An 18,405-nucleotide genomic window follows, 5' to 3' on the forward strand; every position below is an offset into this window, starting at 1 on the left:
AAAAAGCCTAAAGTGTCAGACCGACGTTATCAGCTGATTTGCTCATATTAGCCATTTGCAGGTGTTTTGCTATCAGCATCTCTAACAGACGATTCTGTGTGCCGATTTGTTTTGTGTGCATTTCGTGTTGATTAACCAAAGTGTGGAAAGCAGAAGGCATCTGTGTCTGTAGTACTGCAGTTTCCCTGTTTGCTGTGAAGAGGACGGCCTCTTCTGTAAAGTTTGTGCTTAGTCAGCTCACTGCCTGATGGTTCAGCTGATTTGCTTCAGAGGGTGTTAATATGTCCCAGCACCCTGGGAGGCTGCAGCACAGCAGGGCCTGTCAGATTAATGAAGCCCTGTTCCTGCTTTAACCTCCTAGGACCTGGACATCACATTTTGGGTTATTTAGACCAAAACACTAAATCTTGCTCTTCAAGGCCCTGATATCCACTTACGAGGACACTATACTGCTACTGTTCTATCGAATTTTTAAATTAATATCCTCACATGTGTCTCTGATTTTTCTTAGAAACAAAAATTAGGAAAAAAAAATCTGGTAATTCTTTGGGACCTGATGAATGTAAAAACAATCAGCCCAAATATCAAAGAGAAATTAAAAATGCTGCCATGGAAGAGTTCGGGTCTTAGGAGGTTAATACTGTGGGAGGACTCTAACAGTTATTTTCATGAATTTCCTCGTATGCTCTAAGACAGCGGTCCCCAACCTTTTTTGCGCCACGGACCGGTTTATGCCCGACAATATTTTCACGGACCGGCCTTTAAGGTGTCGCGGATAAATACAACAAAATAAAACCAGTACCGGTACAGAAAAAAAGAAGATTTATTCATAACACACATGAAAAGACCCAGGAAAACCGAGTTAACGATAAAAACGATAACAAAATAACGCTGAAACCGATTAAAAACCCTGAAAACCATACATTTCACACCTGAGCCTCAACTCTCGCGGCCCGGTACCAAATGACTCACGGACCGGTACTGGTCCGAGGCCCGGGGTTGGGGACCGCTGCTCTAAGAGAACATTTAATATATAAGATCTGATAAGAAAATACCACCTGGGATGGATTTTAAAACATCAAACTTCATGACAACATTTAATTTATGTCTTCACTATGACGTCTCCATTTTTTGATTTGTAAATCACCGGTTGTATAAACCCAGACTTTGTTGGTCACAGACTTGCTGACCTACCGTCGTCCTCCTTTAGTGATTCCTTGATGCTGCGAGCCAGTTATCTCAGGAATGTCCTCACCATCCCAGGAGAGAGCGGGACTAAAGGCTGCTCTTTCATGGATCAGCCAAGTCTCACACAGGGAGGCCTTGTTTCATTACAGCTCCTTAATCTGAGTGGTGACAACTGAGTGTGTGTGCGTGCGTCAAACATTTACTTTTAGTGACTCAGTGTGGCTGAAAAATGCTGCCATATTATTGCATGTCAGACTTGTGTGTTGTTAGTATTCACGTTGTTTTGCTTGTATAGGGTTAGTTTGATTGTGCTGTTATATGATTGGCTTTTGCTTCCTCCTGTGTGGTGGGCACATGTGCTCCCTGGAGTACGACACTCAGGCTTTGGTTTTGAGTGCAGTGAGCAGTTTGGTGGTTGTTGTATTTGAGCTCACGTGTCTGGCAGATGGGGGCAGCGTCACGTCTGAGCCGGAGTCCTGATGTAGCTTGAGCTTCGCCTTAAAGCCACCGCATCCTGTTCGTGCAGGATGTGGTTCATTTTGCTGTTCGGTGCAGTTGTTCGGGGGACCTCTGCCTTTGATCAGCTGACCGTCCACACACCCGCCTCTGCCCAGAGTGCTCAGCAGCTCCCCAGCGTGGAGCTCATTGAGCTCAGCCTTGAAGATACCATCTGCACTGAACTTCCTCTTCTTGGAGATTTGCACAGCCATCTTCCAACCGGCTGCAGACAGGAAAGCCTCAATTTTCCTTCAGTCCTGCTGCTTTTCTGCTTTCTCAGAAAAACAGCATAAGTTTACAGCCAATATGGAAGCTCTTCAACTGACATCAGCCTAAATGTTTCACAGCCTGGAGCACAAATCCCATTTAAAGATGTTGTCAGCCTGTTTCTAGTAGGACAATAACAGGAAGCAGATAGAAACTGATTTTGTTTTTTAGCACTTGGTTGCAGGAAAAACAAGCTTTTAAAGTAGACTCTTGTGTTTCTCTACAACATATATCCGTGCATACACACTCAGTGGATGTTTATTAAACGTGACCAAAGGTTCGAATGAGGTCAGTTCATGTGGAAGTAATCCCTGCGAGCCTGCAGCTCGGGCCTCACACTGACCTAAACCGTGGACGTCTGACTCATTTGATATGGTGGCGCACATACACACTACTTTGATCTGAAGTGGGCGGGCCAATGAAATGACGTGATGAATGTGTACAATTACAGGAAAAGGTCTGGTGTGTTTTTTTGTTTGTTTGTTGTTTTTTGTTTTGTTTTTTTACAGTGGATTCAAAAGGTCAGTTTCTCACACTGACCTTCAGTCTGTGTGATGTCACAGTGTGTGATGTCATCAGGCGCAGGTGATTGGCTGAGAGCCCCGAGGCTCCGTACAAGTTGAATAAGGAATATATCCTGAAGACAGAATATTGACTTTGGAGAAATTTGGAATTTGTAATCAACGAGTGAAAAGCGCGCTGGAGTTACGATCATGCGAGAATAATGTGTCCATTATGAAGACGGTGGAGCAAATATCTGACTGATTGGGGGCAACAGTAGCATTTAGCTGTAATACTCCGCCTGCCTTTGTCTCCTGAAACTCCGTGATGTGGTTTAAAATGAGCATAACACTGAAAAATAAACCTCCAGGTTTGACCTTGGATTGGAATGTCTCATGGGTTATTCCAAATGAGTGTTTAAACAAATGCTTTGGCTTCATCTACAGAAATAATAAAGCTCTCATCACAACATCTGTCGATTTTCTAAATATTCAAATACACACTGAAGGAGGACGTGCAGAGGACTGCTGTGACATCACGTGCCATCATGTTTTCCATCAAACTCGATATCTCAGGATTCCACATCAGTCTTCAGCTACGTTTTTGAAATTCCATATTCCTGACAGATATTGGCCGACATGGTTTGGATGAGCTGGCTTAAGTAGTTCTCTATTTAAAAATGGCAGAATCACAGAAAACATCCTCCTGATGTCAACACAAAATTATTTTTATGAGCAAATTAGTAACAGCAGGAAACTGACATTTTGCAGTTTTCGTATAAAGAAGCGCATCTTCACCCTGGAAATCAGAGCTGGGAGGCTGGAAGCATCTGCTCAGCTGATGATGACGTGGGATGAAGGGCTGCACTGGAGAACGGGTCATGTGTGGTAATGAAACTGGACTTGATGGAAGGCGTTGACGTGTTTGGCGGTCGATGCATGTGACGCTGCGCTGGCTGGGATAAACACGGTGACGGTGTTTTAAAAGTGCTGTGGATGCAGAGGTCGATCCGAGGCCGGCGTCTCGGGGAACGCAGCGACTGGATTCACAAAGGCCGGTGATGATTAGTGACCCGATGACTGATTTAGACTTTTCTACAAAAGCAAAGACCCTGAAACCTCCTTTCTCCTCTGACTTTGACCTCCAACCGTGCGTGGGCACGTGCACGCGTACGTGTGTGTGCGTGTGTCTGTGTGGTCAAAGATTTTACTGAGAATTATGACAAATAAGTTTAAATATCAGTAACAATATTATTTCCTTCTCTTCTGTCTCCAGGAATCAGCCCAAGGTAAATATGATGTGATGGAGTTATTAATCGCGCATTTATGGTTCCGTGTGCACATTACAGACATGTGTGTCGCATGTTTTCTGCAGGTCTTTGCGTACGACTACTGTTTCTGGGTCTATGGACGACTCTCAGAAAGACAAGTTTGCAGGTTGGTACATTTTCACAGTGACAAACGTGTCTCCTGACGGAGTGTTCCTGATACTCTGAACTATTTATGGAGCTGAGAAGGCGACCGTGGGGGGGCTGGGATGAAGACAGTAGCGGTTTTTGATACGGGCGGTTGCCCGGGGCGGCATCACGGGCATCGGCAAAAAAAAAAAAAAAAATAGCTCGTACTCATGCTGCCCCGACATCAGCCAGCGCATATCGGGAATGTCACAGGCACCGGTCGGTTTTCTATCGCCCATTTGCTGGGAGTAAGGGCGCCCTCCGTTTGCGAGGTGCGCCTGCTGCTTGCGGCACAGGGAGGAGAGGGCGGGGCGGCGGGGGATTCTCTGGGTGGCTGGAGCAGCATCTAATAACCAACTCACAAAATAAACAAAATAAAAACAAACCAACAAACACGAAAACAGCAGACATTATGATACAGACTTATAATTTGCACCGATGTTTTTTCGAAATTCTATACGCGAAATGTGAGCGCGAGAGCCCTCGGTGCGCCTGCGCGCTGCTGAAGTCAAAGTAAACTTTATTGTCATCTCTGCTACATACAGTCCAGTATATAGAGAGACGAGACGACGAGCTCCAGTTACAGCAGTGCAAGTAAACAAACAATAAATATAAGAAGAGTAAGAAAATAAATATCCGCTTTAGGACCAGGGGTAAAGGGATCAATAACAATTTAAAATTTATAATTTACAGTTTGATGATTTAAAGTCTCACACACAACCCGTCGAAAGGGGAGGGGGGGGCCTGCTGCTTCCAAATAGAGCACATTAGGTTATGTTGTGGTGATCCTCGGGTTGGGGGATGGGTGTTCATACTGGAGTGCAAAATTAAAGCCAATGGAAGATGACAAGAAAAGTTCAAAGCCATCAAGTGCTCAGTTTAGAAAAAATAGAAAGAAGAGGAGGAGAAACGCCAAACAGGCTAGGACCGCCACTGGATGAAGGGGTTACACACTGAGTCACACTGGTTGTGGCTCAGTCTGAAAACAGAGCAAAATTATTCTTCCTGTCATCCCGTTCGTGTTAAAAGTTTGTAGGATCATCAGCTTCGTTTGTGTGTCGTTGCTGATTTCACCAGTTACAGTCTGAGTTTTGTGTGCAGGTCAGGACGTGGTGTTCCAGTGCCTCGGGGAGAGTCTGCTGGACAATGCCTTCATGGGGCTACAACGCCTGCATCTTTGCTTACGGGCAGACGGGTAACATTTCAGAACAACAACTTTAAAATAAGTAAAGATAAGAGGAACTGCACATCCTACCGCAGCATCACATGTTTCCATTTGTACACAGAATCGCCGCTCCTCCTACGTCAGATTTGAATGAAGCGAGTTGAATCTGAACAGGATTTGACTGTTTGTGACTTTGATTTTAGTTCTCAGTAGTTTGGGTCATACAGTCACTGCAAAGCTTTGTGCTTTGTTTCTGTACTTCACACCGCAGTAACCTGTGAATACTCTGAAACCTGTTTGACACTGTTTCTGTCTGAATGCCGAGTGTTTCCTGACCAGACTCATGCTAACACACGTGGGTACTGATCTGTTGTTGCGCTGCACATATTGGCTCCGGAGGAAAGAGATGGCACAGTCGTGGCACGCTCTGCCTGTTTAAGCAGAAACAACATTTGGTGTCATGAAGTAACGATGCTGTGGCTGATATTGTCAGGATGCCATTTTTCCATCTGCTGAACCAAACAAGTAGATTAACTTTTGATTAATGGGCAGATGCAGGTTCGGGCAGGGTCAGCCCCTCCCTGCCCACAGCTCCCATAAGCCTCGTCTGTCAAACAGCTGCAGTGATAAACACTAAGCCTGGCTCAGCAGTCCCCTCTTCGCGATTACAAATGAATGACATGGGATGCTGTTTGAGACCTTCACACTCACATGTCAGACATGAAGCGCTCTCACCTGACTCTAGTTTGGCAGCTTCTTTTATTCCAGCTGAATTTTCCTAAATGAATTACATTTGTTATGATACAAGCATCTGTATTAAATGATGAGTGATTCGTTCTGTCTCTCACTGGCGTCTGGATTGTTTGTCTTCAGGTTCTGGGGAAGTCGTACACCATGATGGGCTCCGTCAGAGCAGCCCGGTCTTATCCCTCGACTCTGCAGCTCGCTGTTCAGCAGGACTGAGAAGGAGGCCCGTGAAGGGGAGAGCTTCACTGTGGAGGTGTCCTACATGGAGATTTACAACGAGAAGGTCCGAGACCTGCTCGACCCGAAGGGGTGAGATGCTGAGACCCTCACTCGTCATTCTGCTGCGATGTTGGAATAACATGCAACATTCAGGGTCCACAGTGCTTCCCTGAACAAGTCCAGGCAGCTGAAGGACTCAAAGCTGTGACTGTCTCCTTATTTCTGCAGAAGCCGACAAGCACTGAGAGTCAGAGAGCACAAAGTTTTGGGGCCTTACGTGGACGGTCTCTCCCGTCTGGCTGTGACCAGCTACAAGGTAAACCAACTGTTTCTTTCTTTTTTATTGCATCGGGTTTCCGAGGACCAGAAAGTAATAACGGTGGCTGCAGACGGCGTGTGTGTTTGTTGGTGTTCAACAGGACATCGAGTCTCTGATGTCAGAGGGAAATAAGTCTCGCACAGTGGCGGCCACAAACATGAATGAAGAGAGCAGCAGGTCGCACGCCGTGTTCAACATCATCCTCACGCACACGCTCACGGACCTGCGGTCTGGGGTAAAGACACGCTCGCGTGTGCACACCGTCTCTCTTTGCAGCTGATTATCTTTTCAGTTATTGGCTCGAGTGTTCGTGAAATGTGTCCGAACTCAAGGGGACTCGTTTCGTCTTATTTAAAGTCCAAACGTGTAACACTGAGAAGCACTCAAACCTGTCGGTGTCTGTCTGTTGGCACTTTGCTGTTAGCATTCTGTCACAAAAACACATCATGTGTCCAATTTTTCAGTTACATCTATAAAAAACGTATAAAATAATAATTTGCATCAACATTTGCGATACCCAGATGTATTTTATTCGTCTTTTGTCTGTGAATCGCTGCTTCCGTTAAGTCGTTCTCATTCAAAAGCTATGAGAGATTCTAGCTCGATGAGCTCGTGTGCGTCGTCGTGTGTTTGCTGCAGACGAGCGGGGAGAAGGTGAGCAAGCTGAGTCTGGTGGATCTGGCTGGAAGTGAGCGGGCAGCGAAGACTGGAGCTGCAGGGGAGCGGCTCAAAGAAGGCAGCAACATCAACAAGTGAGTGCGCAGAAAATAAACCTGTGATACTGACAGTCGAGCCGGTTTTACTGCCTGCTGCTGTTTGTCTTCAGTCTAGAGCCGAGGTGTCCGCCTCCAGGCCTCGAGGGCCGGTGTCCTGCAGGTTTTAGATGATGAGCCAACACAGCTGATTTAAATGGCTAAATGACCTCCTCAGCATGTTGTGTAGTTCTCCAGAGGACCTAATCAGGTGTGATTCAGGTGTGCTGACCCAGGGTGAGATCTAAAACCTGCATGACACTGGCCTGGAGTTCCCACCTCGGCTCTAGAGCATCCAGACACCCGTGTTTGTTTGAAGTTACTGGAAACGTCTTGTTTCTCTGCGTCTCTGAGCATCTTTAGTGCTCAAACAGTTCTGATGTGTGTGTGGCCTGCTATTGGGTCACCAGTGTGAACGCCCCTGAATAGGAAGCATATTTTAGTTTCTGCAATTAAAGATGTTTTGCAGAAGCGCATCAGCGTCCGGCTAACAAAGCGATAGCAGCGGTCTTTGAGTCTGTGCTTCACTCAGTCTTTTGAAGCTGAGATTGTTCAGGTGACGTGTGGACTTCTAATCGTAGCATCACAAGCCCATCTCTGTCCCTCCCTGCAGATCTCTCAGCACTCTGGGTTTAGTCATCTCTGCCTTGGCTGACCATGGAGCAGGGAAGAACAAGAGCAAGTTTGTCCCCTACAGAGACTCTGTGCTCACCTGGCTGCTCAAGGTACAAGAAAGGAACTTTGTTTTCAAGTATGCAGCCTCAGATCGCACTGCAAACTCACATCGGAGGCATTCCTTTTGCCTCAAATGAATTAATTTTGTGACATTTCAAGGCTCTGCTGTTTGTTTCATTAGTTCTGCTCAGTTGGAAAAAGGCTCCATTTGCCAGCTTTGGGTGTTTAATTTGGGATTTTCAAATCAGTCTTAATTTGGCTCCAGATAGCATTGTAATGGTGTGAAATGTTGTTTCCCCAACATCCTAGATTTCAAACTGCGCGCACATAAGTCATCGTGCTTAATTACATTACTGTAATGCTCAGAGTTTGGGGTTAATAACTGAGTTTGAGGCAATGTTCGTACCCGCAGGACAGCCTCGGAGGGAACAGTCGCACCGCCATGGTGGCCACTATCAGCCCAGCAGCAGACAACTACGATGAGACGCTGTCCACTCTTCGTTACGCCGACCGGGCCAAGAACATCGTCAACCACGCCGTGGTGAACGAAGACCCCAATGCAAGAATCATCCGCGAGCTACGAGAGGAAGTGGAGAAGCTGAAGGAGCAGCTCACCGAGGCGGAGGTTTGGCCTCGTTCAGCCTGCGACTGATCAGTGAGCATTATGGGTAATAATCCAGTGACATGTGTCCAGAGTCTAATGAAGCTGCTGTCACTCTCAGTCTATGAAGGCCCCCGAACTCAAGGAGCGACTGGAGGAGTCGGAGAAACTGATCCAAGATATGACGGTCACCTGGGAGGACAAACTTAGGAAAACGGAGGCCATTGCACAGGTAGCAACACACAAACACACAAGACCGCATACAAAACACGTCACCGTGGCTTTCTGATAGCGTTTAAATCCTCAGTGTTTGGAGTTATCAGCTAACGCTCGGAGGCTTTGACAGGAAGGTGTAAACGCTGTTAAACAGTGAAACTACAAACTAATTAAATAATGGGATTTCACCAACGCTGAGACGGACAGTACTGCACACACGGCCATGCTGTTGGTCACATCATTCTATAAAATGGGCCAAAAGACACCAACAGCTCAGCTAAGAGGGTTAGCGACTTCAGTCAGCTGTTTGTCACCTCACTGCGAGAGGGTTACATCCCCAGCCTCTACGCTTTACTAGTATTCAAATGGATAAGGTAAAAAAATACATTCAGCCACTGTGCAGCGGTTTGAAATGAACTGAAAGCATCCATAAGTGGTGGTAGTCATGGTAACGGTGTCATTGTACCAGCCCGTAGACCTGCAGCCTCAAGTGGCCGTTAGAGGAACTGCAGTTCAACGCTTCAGCTTAGCTTCAGTTTTCAGGACACGCTGAATACATTATTTTTCCATCTCTATCCAGATGAATATATTTTTAAAAACTCTCGTTGAACTCAGAATCAATTCATTTATTGAGCTGACACATGTCATCAGTCTTTTCTGTTTTGTTCATGATGGAGATTATGTTTAGTATCCCAGCCACTTCTCTTTTCTTTCATCAAGCAGCTACAGATCAGAACAATCACTCGGTTAGTTCCTGTGTTGAACGTGACGTGTGTTCTCTGCAGGAGCGTCAGAGGCAGTTGGAGAGCCTGGGCATTTCTCTGCAGTCGTCTGGTATCCGAGTGGTCGACGATAAGTGCTATCTGGTCAACCTCAACGCTGACCCTGCCCTCAACGAGCTGCTGGTCTACTACCTAAAAGTACTGAGAACTCACCATCCATCCTAAATACATCGAGTTGCTGCCATTTGATTGGCTGATTAGATGTTTGCATTAACAAACAGCAGATGTGCTCAGGTGCAGATGTTTTGCTTGTGATAGTTTTCAGATTGTTAAGTGACCATTTGTCCTGTATCCAGGATCACACGCGCGTGGGTTCAGCCGACTCACAGGACATCCAGCTGTGTGGGATGGCCATCCAAGCAGAACACTGCGTCATTGACGTCACAGAGAGCCACGGCGTGGTGCTCACTCCTCACCGCAATGCTAAGTATGTAGCTAGCCCGTGACAAACGATACTGCAGAAGACCGGCTCATTGCAATGCTCACTTTGTGCTTGCAAAGCTGCGTTCAATTTGAATTGGATTGCAGGTCAATCTCACAGCTGCAGACAACAGACTTTCCTGCAAAATGCCTTAAATGTTAGCAGCAATGACGAGCATTGTGGAGCTGCCACCAAGCACTTTGGTGACAGCAGCTGTGTTCTGTCCGTCCATGTTGGTTATTGATCACATGCAGCAAACTCCGGTTATATGGACAGGCTACATTTGGAAACCCTGGGTTGATTTTAGTTAAATCTGCATTCGTGTGACTGCTCGCCCTCACTGCTGGTGTTAGACCGAGTGAATCCATCTAAGGAAAAGATGCCCTGGGTTTGCTCCATGTGCTTTGTAGTAGAGCACCAGGATACACCAGGCCCGACTAAAATAAAATGTTTTAATGAGTTGAATCAGAGCCGTGTGCTCTAATAATAATGAAAGAACCTAGAACTATACTTAATATTTTTGGGAGAGTTCATTCGTTTCAGTTTCTGTAGATGCACATCAAATGTTTGCTTTGTGCTTTCTCTCTGCAGAACGTACGTGAACGGCACTGAGGTCGTGAATCCCGTGCAGCTTCACCATGGCGACAGGATCCTGTGGGGGAACAACCACTTTTTCAGGTGTGTGTTTGAACCTGGATCTGCGGCGTCAGATTTCTCACACCAACATTTGTTACATGTGGTAACAAAGTGTTTCTCTTTCGCTCTGCGACACTTCCTCTTTGTCCGACTCGCTCTTTCCTCTGTGCGAGCGCAGGATCAACCTGCCCAGGCAAAAGGTGCAAAAGGGGGGCGAGGATGAGGAGGGTGCCGCGATGACAAAGTGTTCGAGCAGCGACTGTCTGGAGGTCGGCGAGCTGGATGCGTACAGCGACGTGTCGAGCGAGAGGAGCTTCGGCTACGAGTTCGCCCAGGCCGAGGTCATGATGAAAGGCATGTGGAACAACGGTGAGTCAGAGTAACAGAGGGGCTTTTTCAAAATGTTACCTTTAAATCGTAACATTGTTGTAAGAAGTGGTCAGCCATTTGTTAGATGAGCTAATAAAAGCGGTTTGGTTTTTTCATTTTTTGAAAAATTCTTTTTTATTTTTTGACCTAAAAGGAGAAAAAATCTTGAAGCATTTTGTTGATACTCTGTCACTTCAAACTTGGCAGGTGTGCTGCTGGGAAATGGAGTGAATGCAGAGTTTGAATGTAAAAATATAAATAATGTGAAGAACAGCCAAAGTCAGAATGAAAAATGTGCCTTTACTGTCTTACTGGGAGGCAAAAGCAGTTCTGACAGGGTTTTATCTGTTAGTGGTTTGAGTGTTTATCAGCGTTTGTGTGTCTGCAATGCTTCCAGCCAGAGACCACTGACTCTCACACTCACACCTACAGTGTGTCTTTAATCGAAAGCCAGAATAATCACAGTGTCTTCTCCATTATCCTCCCCGTGTCCTCCTCCAGACCCGTTGCAGTCAGTGTTGCAGACCCTGGAGAAGCAGCACCAGGAGGAGAAGCGCTGTGCTCTGGAGCGCCAGAGGCAGATGTATGAACAGGAGCTGCAGCAGCTCCGCCAGCGAGTCACCCCCGAGAAACCATCGGGCGTCCCAGGCAGTGCTACTGCAGCCGTGTTGTCAGCCAGCTCAAACAAACGTGTGCGGCGCTGGAGCGAGGACAGGTGGCGCTACCTCTGTTCTCTCTGTCGGTCCCCAAAGAAGAAATCTAGGAGCCTCTGCACAGTGTGGCTGACTGTCATCGTGTCTTTGTGTTACAGAGAGGCCATGATAACCCGCAGCCTGCGACGACTTAAAGAGCAGATCGTTCGGGCTAGGCTGTTGGCTCAGGAGGCCGGCTTCATTGCTGAGGAGCTCAACAAAAGGACGGAGTATCTGGTCACTCTGCAGATACCGGCCGCCAACCTGGATGCCAACAGAAAGGTACAGCAGGATGACGTCTGCTGCTTTAAAACAAACGTGGTACCTGTTAAAGAGAAGGTGATGATGAAGGCTTCATAGTTCGGTCGCAGCAACATTTGATGAGGAAAAGTGTTGAAATGATGTTTCAGTCCTCTTGGATTGAACTTGTAAAGCCGTATCCGACTGTGAGGATGGACATGCTGACAGGGTCACGTTTGGTTTTCCTGTCGCCGCAGCGCGATGCAGTGCTGAGCGAGCCGGCCATCCAGGTGCGGCGTAAAGGTAAAGGGAAGCAGATCTGGGCTCTGGAGAAGATGGAGAACAGGCTGGTGGACATGAGGGAGCTCTACCAGGAGTGGAAGGAGCTGGACGAAGACAATCCAGTGAGTGGAGACACGAACTAGAACGACCACAAATAGAACGCAGCATGCATCAAAAGCTGATGAAAGCCACGCAGCAGGAACGCTCGTTAGTCAGAGTGAAGTATAAGCTCGTTTGTGGGAAAGCTGGGAAGTTGTGGAAGGAAAAAAACAGAAAAAAAACACAACATATGTGAAACTGAGAAATATAAATGTTAGTGCAGAATTTAGAATTTGCTGACAACAGCAGACTACATGAAAGTTGTGATTGAGGTTAAAGTTTTAACTGTCACTAAGTGGAACGTCTCGTAACCTAATAAGGTAACAATAACCTGAGTATGAGAGCCTGTGGCTCGCTCTGATGTCAGTGTGGAGGCCAGTGGTGTCCAACTCCAGGCCGCGAGGGCCGGAGTCCTGCAGGTTTAGATGTGTCCTTGATCCAACACGGCTGATTTAAAAGCTAAATGACCTCCTCAACATGTCTTGAAGTTCTCCAGAGGCCTGGTAATGAACTAATCAGGTGTGATTCAGGTGTGTTGACCCAGGGCGAGATCTAAAACCTGCAGGACACCGGCCTCGAGGCCTGGAGTTGGCTAAGCCTGGTGTAGGCAGCTTAAAGGAGCAAATTTCATCTTTCACTCAGTTTGTTGGAGTAAAATGAAACAGGAGTTCCCCCAGAAGAAGAAGAACGAGCAGGTTGGTGTTTTGATCTGCAGTTCGTCCAGTCTGCATGTTGAGGAGTGGTTTTCTCTCTCTGTGATTGGTGCACCTGTGTACAGATGTTTGGGTGGATGGCCTGAGGGATTATACGTTCTCACTAACTCTTGCTTCCTTTTTCCCCGATCGAGGTGATGCGCTCCTATTTCAAACGTGCCGACCCTTTTTTCGATGAGCAAGAAAATCACAGCCTGATCGGTGTGGCCAATGTCTTCCTGGCCTGTTTGTTCTACGATGTCAAACTGCAGTACGCGGTGCCCATCATCAACCAGAAGGGAGAGGTACGATGTTTTGGGTTTACGCCGGCATCTCGCTGCCTCGTTTTCAGCCACAGAGGCCATGTTTTTCCCTCTGATGAACTGGAAAAGTGTGAACTTACCTGCACAGCACCAAACGGACAGTTAGCTGCTAGCTGATGGTGCTGAAATGCCCGTGTGTGTTTCAGGTGGCAGGTCGGCTTCACGTCGAAGTGTGGCGTGGTACAGAGAGCTGTGAAGAGGAAGGTGGAGGCGGTCCTGACAAGCAGCTGAGCAGCACAGATGGAGATCCACATGAGCGCACACTCCGCTGCGTGGTGAGATGATTTCAGTTTCTTTAACAGGTCAAAGTCCAGCAAACGCTGCAGAAACCCAGCGTGCCCCTCTGAAACTCTGCTAGTCATAACGCCCCCTCTGCAGGACACGAAGTCATAATCCTGCCTGTTGTAGCTCTCCAGCGAGTGTTTCTGCCCCGTATGATGGAGTCGGATGCACTCGTGTGAAGTGCGGCAGGTTTACTTAACTTTAGCTTAACTGCCTTCTGCTTGTGTTTTGTCATTGTGGGAAAAAGATCAAGTCCTTTTCCCTCTGAGGTGCATTTCCGCTCATCCTAGGTGAAAATCCTCCAGGCCACCGGGCTTCCTCGCCACCTGTCCAACTTTGTCTTCTGCCAGTATCACTTCTGGGCGCAGGAGGAGCCGGTGTTCACCGCTCCAGAGGTGGCCTCTTCCAGCTCGGCGTCCGCCTCCAGAGACCCTCAGTGTACTGTAGTGTTTGACAGCACCAAGGTGGAGCGTTTCTGTGGTTAAGTAAAAGCTGTGATCAGCAGGTGAGTTGTCACTAACAGAAAACGTGCCTCGTGTCATCTTCAGGAATTATCTGTGCCGGTATCGGAAGATTTTGTGGAATTTCTGGCTGAGGGGGCGGTGGCCATCGAAGTGTACGGTCACAAACAGGCTAACCATCGCAGGAATCTGGCACTGTGGGACCTGGGAGTGATCCAAGCCAAGACCAGATCCCTCAGAGAGAGGTGCATCAATACGAGCGCATCTACAGCAAATAAACTTCAGTAATCTGAAAAGGGAGATTTGAGGAGAAACATGAACACAAGAAGACATCAAAATTGGAGCAGATGGTGGCATTTTATTGGAATATGTTTATACTTTATATGTAATATATATTTTATTTTATATGAGCCAAATTAAGTGAGTGAGTTCAAATCCACCACCCTGAGCTACCCCTGAGTAAGGTACCGTCCCTACACCCTGCTGCCCACTGCTTCACTGAGTCAATGGGTTAAATGCAGAGAGGAATCCCACCTACAGGGATTCATAAAGTATACAAAGTGTTTACAGAGGTCAGAACAGGAAGTCGTCATCTCATCGACTTCAGGGAGAGCTTTTGCAACTACAGCTGTCGCCACCTGCTGGCCTTCAGATAGAATGCAGCATCAGCCTTTTCAGCTCCTTAATGCCTTTGAGCAACTTTCTTATGTTCTGTCCTTGTTGCTGTGCCCTGATGGTGCGGTCTCTCACAGGTGGAGTGAGGTGACCCGTCAGCTTGAATTGTGGGTGAAGGTGATGGAGCTGAATGAGGCGGGAGAGTTCACAGCTGTAGAAGTTGTTCCCGCTAAAGATGTCCGCACAGGAGGAATCTTCCAGCTCAGACAGGTAGTTAGTGTGTGTGTGTGTGTGTGTGTGTGTGTGTGTGTGTGTGTGTGTGTGTGTGTGTGTGTGTGTGAGAGAGATTAGGTATGAAGAAAGGAGTCGAGCCGTCTGTAACTGTTCTTTTCTGAACAGGGACAGTCTCGGCGAGTGCAGGTGGAGGTTTGTCCAGTGCCAGACTCGGGCACCATGCCACTCGTTGCAGCCTCCATCCTGTCTGTGTCTGTTGGAGATGTAAAGGTCCGACAGGTGCGTCTCCCCAAAAACGATCCAAAACAGGTGAGGACGCCGTTCTTCAGACTGAGTACGCTTTCAGTTTTTAGCCTTTTAACTGTTAATGTGTGAATTTACATTTTAGGGTACGGATGAAGAAATGGACAGCTATCAGGTAAGAGACGTCGTGTAGTCTGTGTGTAATGGAGAGGAAACAGTCTCAGTCTGTCTCACGTGTGTGTGTGCGTGCGTGCGTGTGTGTGCACGTGTGTGCAGGAGGTGGACCTGGAGAGGATGAGGGAACAGTGGCTGGCCACGCTGACTCAGAGACAGGAGTATTTAGACCAACAGCTGCAGAAGATCGTCTGTAAAGCAGGTACAGCTGGAAACACAAGGGCTGGGCAGAAAGGGGACTCACTGGCCACTTTATTAGGTATACCTTGCTAGTACCGAGTTAGACAGCGTTTTGCCTTCAAACTCTTACATGTCGTATATTCAACAAAAGCTGGAAACAGATCTGATTCCATGCTGACGTGATGACATCACACCGTTGCTCTTTGTGTCACATCCAACTTGTGCAAAGAGATCTGGTTACCTTGGAGGTCACTGAGTATGGTGAACTCCGCTGTCGTGTTTCAGATTATCTGAGGTTCGTGGCGTGAACCATTAACCCGCTGGAAGCATCTATCAGCAGATGGGTGCTGTGTGATGGTTACAGGGACGGGCGCAGCAGTAATACTCGACGTAGGATGTGGTGTGTGCCAACAGTCTCCGACACACCTCTGAGCCAACCGTGTGAATGTGTAGCACGTCCAGGTTACATGTGTTGTGCATTCAGAGATGCTGTAGTTTTTACCCCTCGGCAGTAAAAGGCTGATGGGGGACTGCCGTCACCCAGCTGGGCGGGTGGACACCTTTGTGAGTGTGTCGAGAATGAGGAGAGGGTTAGGGTGAGGCGCATCGACTAAAAAAACTGGACGAATTTAAAGGTCAGAGTATGATTTCTGAAAGTCTTGTGAGAGCAATAACTGGAGAACAAGGCAGCGTATAAAATCAATACAATAGGCGTGTCCACCAGCAGGCTGAGGGATGGCACAGGTGGTCGCTGTCCACGCTCGTCGGGCATCACCCAGAGAGCTGCCACGAAACTCCAGGGATGGCTGTGTAGGAAACACCCAGTAGATCCTCAGACCAGCCATGAGCCAATAAGCATGGCTCATTCATTTCAGTCATGCAAATCACACGTTTGCTGTGACCTTCTGCAGGTCACCTTCACCGTGTTTGCATTTCTAAATATGTTCAGTTGGTGCAGTGTGTTAGCCAATTAGTTTGTTTGGGTTTTTTTGCAATAATATGAAGGGTGTACCTAATATAACGACCAGTGAGTGAATCTATAAATTAAAAAATAAATAAATAAATAAAAAATGATCAAAGTCTGTTGTCTACAAAACCTTGAAGAACTCATGGAGCGGTGTTTTTACCACTAAGCGTTTGTGTGACGTTCTTCCTGCTGCTGCTTTCGTTTCCTGTGAACGCGCACAGACAAGTCGGAGGATGATGTTGAAAGAGAGTCGCAGCTGCTGGAGTGTCGTCTGACCCTCACCGAAGAACGGAACGCCGTCATGGTTCCATCTGCTGGCAGCGGCATTCCTGGAGCACCAGTAGAGAGGTGGATGGGTTTTACTGGGTTTCTTTACTCAACAGTTTCTATGATCTGTGTTTTCTAAACAACAGAGAAGAAAATGAGCAACAAATGATTTCTGGTAAAATATGGAACTGCAGCTCCAAAAAGCTTTCCTGTATTTAGAAAATGAATTTATCTTTAATGTGATGGAACATGCAGAAACCCAGGCCACAGTCTCCAGTGTTATTGTTTTATTTTACCACCTAAAATTTCAAAGCTTCTTCTAAATTAATTTGACCAAAAAGCAATTAAATTGATTCATTCTGTCTTTATTTTCTGTGACTTTTAATCTTGAAGCTGTCGGACTGTTTATTCTTTGGATTAGTCTGAATTTCAGTTATTGAGTTAATGACAACAAATACAACGACCAATAAATAGTTACTTGTAGCATGTTTGTAAGTGATTGAGCGTACTATTAAAAACTGCACTGCTTTTACAAGAAGCTGTCGAATGATCCACGGTCCTCACGGTGTTAAAGACAGAGCGGTCGCCATCTTCACTCAGGAACAAACTTTAGCAGCTGATCACTTTCTCCACAGGGTCCCTGTACCTGGGATGGAAACACACACTCCTGCCCTGTTTCTGGATCTCAGTGGTATGTTGTTGCTCTCTTGGTAAAAACCACCTGTGCTCGTAGCAGCCGCTGAAGCTCCTCACGTGTGCGTTTTCCCTCCAGCCGACGATTTCCAGTCCAGTCTGTCGGCCCCGCTGGCCGGAGGACAGGACGCGCTGCTCAGTGGGGAAGATGAAGACGACTTCTTTGACCTCCATATTGTTAAACACTATGATCCAGAGGTGGGGAGGCTGTAAAATGACTTTTCCCTCAGGTTTCTTCTTCCTGTTTTAGAGAGAATTAAAGCTACCAGATGCAGATGGAGGGAAATCTTGAGCCGGTCATTTCCTTGTGAATGCGTTCCAGGTGAAGGCCGAGGCGTCCTGGGACTCCACGGTCCACGAGTGCCCCCAGCTGAGTCGTGTGGTGCCCGCTGACCAGAGGGTGTACCTGACGGTGCGCACGGTGGTGCAGCTGAGCCATCCGGCCCACATGCAGCTGGTCCTCAGGAAACGCATCTGTGTCAGTGTTACTGGGAGACAGGTGTGTGTGTGTAGCTTAGATGGTGTGATGGGTATGCTTCACAGCCCCCACCTGAGGAGAACAGCTGATGTGTTGTTGTGCTGCAGGGTTTTGCCCAGAGTCTGCTGAAGAGAATGTCTCAGCGGAGCACCGTCAGCGGCTGTGGGATCACCTTTGAAGTGGTTTCTAACATCCCAGGAGTAAGTACCAGGATTCATGTTAGCATCTGTGTTAGTGTTCAGGAAGGAAGGGAATAGAATAGAATAGAATAGAATAATCCTTTAATTGTCCCACAAGGGGAAATTTGGTTGTATCAGCAGCAAAAAACACACACATATAAAGAACAGGACACAGAACAGAAAACACAGTTTTTACATCATGGACAATAGTTACCAGAGCAGAGTTCAGTACAGTTGTTAAAATTAGCGTACAGATAGTGTGCAAACGGAGCAGGATACTGAAAGATGTTTAAATAGTTAAGAATATTTAGAATCATTAGAAAAGTGCAGATTGTTTATTGTACCTGTGCATTAAAAAGTAGACATGTAACTTCCAATAAGTTAGTGTATATATAAGCTGAGAAAAGTAATGTGCAGTTATAACAGAAGAAGTTGTTACAGCGCTGATGTTGACATCTGTGTTTGTTGGGAGCAGTTCTGATTGTACAGTCT

The 18,405-nt window shown here is 46.9% G+C and overlaps 1 pseudogene; it reads left to right on the forward strand.

Annotated features, from left to right (window-relative positions):
* The window catches only part of LOC134622615 (kinesin-like protein KIF13B), a 33,419-nt pseudogene that overhangs the window by 4,273 nt on the left and 10,741 nt on the right, over positions 1–18,405 (forward strand).

This window comes from Pelmatolapia mariae, unplaced genomic scaffold (genome assembly GCF_036321145.2).
Source record: "Pelmatolapia mariae isolate MD_Pm_ZW unplaced genomic scaffold, Pm_UMD_F_2 NODE_ptg000088l+_length_50524_cov_1, whole genome shotgun sequence".
Lineage (NCBI taxonomy): Eukaryota > Metazoa > Chordata > Actinopteri > Cichliformes > Cichlidae > Pelmatolapia > Pelmatolapia mariae.